The sequence below is a fragment of the Eublepharis macularius genome, chromosome 13, assembly GCF_028583425.1.
Source record: "Eublepharis macularius isolate TG4126 chromosome 13, MPM_Emac_v1.0, whole genome shotgun sequence".
In the NCBI taxonomy this organism is placed as follows: Eukaryota; Metazoa; Chordata; class Lepidosauria; order Squamata; family Eublepharidae; genus Eublepharis; species Eublepharis macularius.
Window position 1 is genome coordinate 44644044 of NC_072802.1, and position 6000 is coordinate 44650043.

Sequence of the window (6000 nt, forward strand, 5' to 3'; positions counted from 1 at the left end):
AAGCCAAAGCCTGAACACAAGCCTGGTAAGACTGGGAGCCATGAGGCAGTTCTGAGCTCTTTTGAAGGCAGTCCGGCTTCCTTGAGGTCTCTTTCAGGGATTTAAAGCACACTATTCTCCTCATTCCCAGCATTTAAGGAAGCCTTTAAAAAGGAGCACGTTGCCAAAGGCTGCAGTCTAACCTCATCACTTGTCAATTGACCGGTTTAAATTTGCAGGCATGTAAATTAAGGGCCAGATGCAAGCAATAAATCAGGAGCAGTTACAGCTAACTCAAGGTACAGGGAGCAGCCGTCTTGCAGCCTATTCCTTGATCCTCTCCCCACACATAACTTAAGTGCTAAATATCCCGTTGCATTCTTGCAGCTCCCTTTTCCCAAGGAAGCATGCAGAATCCCTCTGAAATTACACTTGGAAACAAAGCGTGTGCCCTAGAGCCAGCAATGAGCTGAAACCCATTTGGTGATTTTCTTTAGCATGGCAAGCCAAGCTTCAGTCTCCTGTGGCATCATTTCTGTAAAGTTTGCAGCAGCAAATCTTGTTCCTTGTGCCTGGGTTGAAGTCATGGAGGGGCCTGCCAGGGAGTTTCCGGAAGGTCACACACACAGGTTTCAAATGAATGCCTGACTCCTGATTCTGTGCTGGAAGGCAGAAAAACCAGAAACATCAAAGAGGACCTGGCCAGTTGTTGAAGGAGATGGGAGGTGGGGGCTATGTACAGCCCTGGCTACTTCAGTGAACTTTCACCTGTGGAGCTTGCCAGCCCATATGAAACGTGAGCCTGATTTGTGAAGATGCAAATACAACAGCCATAAATAGAAATAAAACACAGTATCACAGAGTGGATGTCCCTTGGGACAGAGGCTGCAAGACCACATGAAGCTGCCTTGTACATAGTGGTCGAGTGGAGCGCGAGTGGAGCGCAAGTGAACAGGGAGAAGGAATACATGTGAGTCTGTTCACTTGCTACTCAAGTGTAACTCATCACTTCGAGCTTGGCCCTCACATGTATTCCTCCCTGTTCACTTGCACTCCACTTGCACTCCACTGAAGTGCAATTGTAATTGGTCACTTCTAGCTTGGCCCTCAGACCTTAGGTCAGCAGGGCACCAGGCAAAGAGCCTTCCCATCATCTACTACCTGATCCTTTGAACTGGAGTCTCCAGGGGTTGAACCTGGGACCTTCTGTGTGCAAAGGAGATGCTCTGTCGCTGAGCCTGAGAGCGGGACCACAAGTGACGCCTGACACAGGTTGGACACTAGTCAGCTTCCCTCAAGTTTTGATGGGAAATGTAGGCATCCTGGTCTTGCAGCTTGGCTCTCTGACTGCTGTCCAATGGACTTTTCAACTGTCACTTGTCCAACATTCCACCAAGCTGCCTACATTTCCCATCAAAACTTGAGGGAAGCTGACAAGTGTCCAACCTGTGTCAGGTGTCACTTGTGGTCCCGCTCTGAGCCACAGCTACAGCCACAGCCCCAACCCCCAAAGCTCGATTTTCCATGTTGCTTCAGGCTGCCATTCTTTCTGCCTTAGCTTCCTCTCCCTATCCCATCAGGTAAAATTAGAGGTGTGAAATGTACTCTGCAAATTTTTATTAATATTATTCGTCAGAGAGCCCATTTTCCAAGCTAATCGGGAAGGTAGACCAGCCTGAATGCAGTAGTAGGAGTTAACTTGAGCACCCAGAGGTTGAGGAATCCAGTAGGATCGTGGGGCTCCTTACTTGTGGCTAAGCTAAAGAGGAAACAGTGCTGTTCACTGGTGTTGCCAAGGCCTGATGATACCTGCAATGCATATCAGCATCATGACAGATGACGACTTATCTGATCCGACCCCCAAATCCTCAGATAATTAATTGCATTCTGTCCATTTAGTCTTAGCCTCATGATTGTGGTAATGGGCTTCCATTTCAGCAAATGACCTCCTTAAAAAACTGAACAATTCATTTTTACATAAACATCCACCCTAAACATCACTTTTACATAAGCATCAACCCTTGCTCATGTTTTTTGTGAGCTAAAAATCTGCCTGGCCTGGCCTCAACTTACACTCCAGTCTTTTGTTTTCTTCTGACTGTTCTGTTTTTATTCCTTAAATCTGTACTCCTAACAAGAACCACCAAAATAAAAACTGGGAGTGCTTATTTTAAAAGGGCCCCAATAGGACCTTTGCCCCAAGGGATCTGCCTCCCCTTCACCCCCATGCACGTAACAGCAAGACACTCTTGGGCTTGGCAATTCAGGTTCTGCCCATTATCACCGTATGGCTTTTTCCCCAGAAGCAGAGACTCTCAGGCTGCTTTAGCATCACTGTGTTTGTTTGTTACCTCAACAACCCAGGTACACAGCGTTTGATGTGTGGCTAATTATCTCCTTTGATTTCAAGAAACCAAAAAGTGGGGGCTGGAAGCATGCAGGCAGTGCAAGCCAAAGGCTGGAGCTGGCAAGTTTGGAAAATCCGTAGCTGCTTGATCAAAGTATTCACTTCCCAGTACCACGTTGCACCTGCCACCGGAAGACTGATCTGGTTTGGGGCCTGCAGCCTGCCAGTCCCGGATGCTGATTTGGCGGCTAGCTGCTCCTATGTGCTCACAGCCAAGACCATGGCCGTTTCCACGCAGCTTACCTTCTTCTGGAAAACAGCGTCTTCACACGCAAAATTGCGCTAGGAAGATGCTGTCATCGCACAAAATCGCGCGAGAAGACGCTGTCTTCCGTGATAACAGCGTCTTTACACGCGAAATCATGCGTGACGATGCTGTTTTCCAGAAGAAGGTAAGCCGTGTGGAAACAGCCATATAAGCCACTGAGACTGGTCTGGTTTGTGGCCTGCTAGATGCACCAGAACACGGTCAAAGAGTTGATGCCAGTTCATAGTGCCAAACTGAAACCAGCAGAGCAGCTCCCCCCCACCCTGCCTGTAATTTTTTTTTCTGAACCTCAGGCCCCTTATTCAGCACCACACTTGATCCAGCTCCTTCATCAGCTCTGCAATTCACTCCATCTCCTCTGCAATTTTGTGCGCCTTCTGACCCAAAGCGAGACCAGCTTGGTCTCACCTCTGCCTGTCCGCTCCCTTCCTGCCAGAGTGTAGCATGTGATGCTTTGCTTAAATTTAATCAAAACGCAGCCAAGGCTCTTTACAGCCCATGTTCCATTCTTCCCTGGCCAGCCTCAATCCCACACGGCAAAGTCAGCTGCAGCAACAGTTCCCAGGTTTTGAGCACAGAGGAAGAGGTAAAAACATTTGGCAGGATTAGCTTCTTCAGTAAGGACTCAGTGGCAACCATCATCCATGGATGTGGCAGCAAAATGAACCCCAGGGGAACTGAACTCAGAGCACACAGCATTTCCTGCCCAGCCGACAACCTGGCTCCTGTAGGTGGAACCACAAAGTCTGATGAGGTTTATGATCCAGCAGCACTCAATTACCCTCTAAGCTTGCATTTAATCATGTCAAGGCTGTAATTAAATAGAAAAGTCAGAGCAGGTCATTTATCAGACAGCTCAATCTAGCAGGGCCCCCAGCTGGCATATCTGTCAATTTGGAAGTTGGGAAGAACAAGGCAGAGGCTTTACCCCCCACCCCCCCGCAGCCAGTTGCATTCCTGGCCAAAAGATAAAAGACCAACTCCACTTTGGGGGCACTTTGCTTCTTTTTCTTGATTACATTTAAAATGTTATATAATTAAATCTCACCCTGCATGCCATGGCCCTTGGATGTTGCCCTGTACAGGTTTAATTTCCCCCTTCATAAATGTGGATCACGTCTGCCTGGAGGACCCACCGCATACACTTGACAAAGTGGCCTCCGATCCATAGGAGTTTATGCTAGAATCGAAACTAACTAGTCTTTCAGGGGCACAAGAACAGTTTATTTTTGCTGTACCAGACTAACTGTGAAATTACCTGTTCACTTTTGTTGACTCAAGTTTGCTTTTATTCTGAGCACTTTCTTAGGTTTGTTTTTAAACTCAAGCCTTGCAAGTATTAACATGCAAGACCTCAGTTAGGGCCAGCTAGTTTTGTTCTGCCTCTTCCAAAGCTGCCCCTCCGCCCCCCTTGTAAAGCTTATGTTTGATCCCAGTAGCCCATTCTAGCAATACATCTATTTAGCTTTCCAAGAGGTTTGATAGAGCTTTGGCTCCCTCCAGCAATTCTACAGAATCTAGCAGCACACTCTTCTGGCAGAAAAGAGCACATACACTTGCAAGGAAGGACTTCTTTCATTGCAGGGGACAAGGACTGGAAGCTTTTGACACACGAGGAGTCACTAATTCGGTTTTTAACAGGAGATTAAAAAATGGGCATAAAATCAGCAATCTAGAGAAGTGTCTAAAGGAGATAACTTGTTTAACGCTCATCTATCAAAGCACTCCATCCATCTTCCGGTGAAAATATCCAGGTCCCACAGAAGTCAGCGGTACAAATACCAAACCGGAAGAATCTCACAGAGCATGTGTTAAAATAACAGCAACCATCTTATCTGTTTTTCAGAAGGAGAAACATGCTATTCATTCAGCAGCCTCAAAATATCCTGCGCTGAAATGCTCTTAATATTTAATTAGATAAAGCAGGGTAGGTAGGCAAGCACACACACACACACAACGTGGCATGCAGGGTAATGACCTTTTTGCTTGGCACCCAGGCTGATTTCCACCCAGGTAACGAAAGCACTGGCAATACTTCTAGTGCAGGAGGTGCAGGAGGAGGCAAGTGGCGCTGCTTATGGCTGTCACTGCCTGCCAGACCTGCACAACCACCAGCTAAGTCCAAAGCAAATCCCCGAAATGCTGGAAGCCTTGCTGGGGCTTAACTCACTCCAAGCTTATCTGGTTAAGTACAATCCTTCTGCACTCCACTTTGTTTGCTGACACACCAGCATCTTCACAGGTATATGGTGCTTTTGGGGGGCAGGGGCTTGTGCCAAAAGGGTTGCCTCCCTCGAGATAAAATAACAGAGGTCCAGCACGTCTGCAAGTCTTGGTTCTGCTATGGGCTCCTTGAGAAAGCCCCCCCCCCCCGCCAAGTTCCCGCAGCTGTGAAAAAGGTCTACTTCACAGGTGACAAATTCCGAAGATGAAGCCCCTGCAAGTCTATTCCAGCAAAAAATTGCAAAAGCCTGTCTTGGGGCATCCTTAAGTGGATTAAACTGGAAAATATGGCCCCACTGCTTAGTTTTCTGAGAATATGCACGTGTACAAAGGCATGCTCACACCCCTCTGCTAACTGCAGGTGCACTTTATGCCTCCATCAAAGAGAGCTCCAGTCTGCAAAAGCTTCTGCCACATTTGATAGTTTTTAAGGAGCCACAAGGTTCCATTTTGTTTCTGATTCACAAGTGTTGTGAAGGCAAGTGACAACCAGTGCTTCAAAGAGTTTAACAAATGATAAACACCATCATTACCAGAGAACCTGGATCTGAAACCCAAGGATGGCACCAGGCTACACAGAACTGACGCGACTTGGTAAAAACAGAACTTGCACACACACACTGTGCTTCCAAGTTCACACAATGCAAAAACACCGTTTAGTGTCACCTTCACAGAATAGTAGGGGAGAAGGTAAGCAATGCCTGGTGGCCAAAAGCAAGGCTGAGCAGTGTTGCCGGAGGCAAGGGGTTAGGATTTCATTCTCTGGAGACCTTCCATATTCATCTCCTAAGTAAATGGCATGACTTAGTCTGGTGAATAACTGCCACAGAAATCCCCTTTTCCTGTGCAGGGCAGACACAGCCTTGGGCATAAGGAAGCTCCAGGAATCCTGGCAACCTGGACTACCGCATTTTCTCCCTACCCCACCTCCTGAGATCACTTTGTGGCTTTGGTCCAGTCCCACAGAGGCGGATGAGAGGGACTCTCCCCCTCTTTTCCACTGTAAAGCCGCAGAGCAGAGAACACCTTACAAAAGTGGACCAATAGGGGCAGTAACACCCCCCCCCCCGTATGAATCTGGCCAATGTGCTGGGTTTGGGAAAGATGAGACAGACACATAGAG